This window comes from Poecilia formosa, unplaced genomic scaffold, assembly GCF_000485575.1.
Source record: "Poecilia formosa unplaced genomic scaffold, Poecilia_formosa-5.1.2 Scaffold661, whole genome shotgun sequence".
Taxonomy (NCBI): domain Eukaryota; kingdom Metazoa; phylum Chordata; class Actinopteri; order Cyprinodontiformes; family Poeciliidae; genus Poecilia; species Poecilia formosa.
In genome coordinates this window covers 88,830-90,129 of record NW_006800600.1, presented here as the reverse complement: position 1 = coordinate 90,129, position 1,300 = coordinate 88,830, and positions in this window count along the sequence as shown.

The window sequence follows — 1,300 nt, the reverse complement described above, 5'->3', positions numbered from 1 at the left end:
AGAGAGAAGGTACTAGCTGACAAAAATCAGTATTTCAAAAACTACAGTTTTTTTAAAAGCATGTTATCTAATTTAATTCAAATAATGTGCATGCAATTCTAGTTCCATTTTTGTAGTTTTAAAGAAATATTTGTATTGTCCTTATTTAGATTGATACCAACATCATCCAGCTCATGACAGATGAAGAGTTAAAGAATTATTTGCCATCATATGGAGACCGCATAGCCCTGTTAGGATACTGTAAAAAAGGAAAATGGCCCCCAAACAGTCGCAAATCAAAACTGTTTGAGCGCCTGAAATCAAAGCTGGGTGAAAGAAGAACTGCTCATGAAGAAAGAGTAATCTGAAACAACTGTAAAGAAGAACGCTCTGAAGTCAAAGAGACAAACATTTTGATCTTTTCCTGGTAATTTTTTTATGAAATTTGCAGCATTTAATGTCAATTACTTTATTATTGTTGCCAAAGAAACGTCTTATTGTAAGAAGTAGAGATATTCTACCAGACATGCACAAGTTCTGCATTTTCAGATCTGTTAACTTTCAGGGGAGCAGTCAAAAAAAAGCCATGATGCCAAACAATAAAATGTAGCTGACTTTTGTTTTGCCATAATTAATTGTTAGCTGACACAATAAATCAGAAGAGGTAAAGTGAAAATGACTGTAGGAAATGTTTAGAAGTTCACAGGCAGAACGAACAAAAATAGGAACTGTTTATTGTTATTGTAACTTTTTATGAGACAGAACTGTGTTGACTGTTGTATTTGTTGCATTGCATTCATATCCATCAAATCATTTTCTGATTTATTTTTCCTTTTTTACACATTGGATTTATTTTGTGGAAGGTTATAAAAAGGGTATTTTTGTTTTACTGGGTACATCCTGGTATATTCCTTTATCTGAAGTGGACTATGCAACAAGGAGAGTTTTTGAAGGACTTGTGATTTATTTGTGGGAATGTCAAAATAATGGATTGTTCTTTGTTGGCAGAATAGAAAATAAATACATTCTGAATAAAGTGTAGAGTCTGTTTATAATTTGCTGTTGCACTGTCAATAAACTGATTGCCAATAATAATGAAAAACACTGAAATACATATGTCAAGAGTAATGACAGCATTTTAATTCTTATCAAATTAATAACTGCAAACAATCGTATATTTTTAGGAAAACTCACAAATGGTTATCTGTTAGTAATAACATGATTAAAACTTTGCTTGTTCATGTATCAACAGTTTCTCTGAACAAGGAAGTCTAAGAAAACGGAGAACCTGACCATGTTTACTCTGTATAGTGATGTTTGA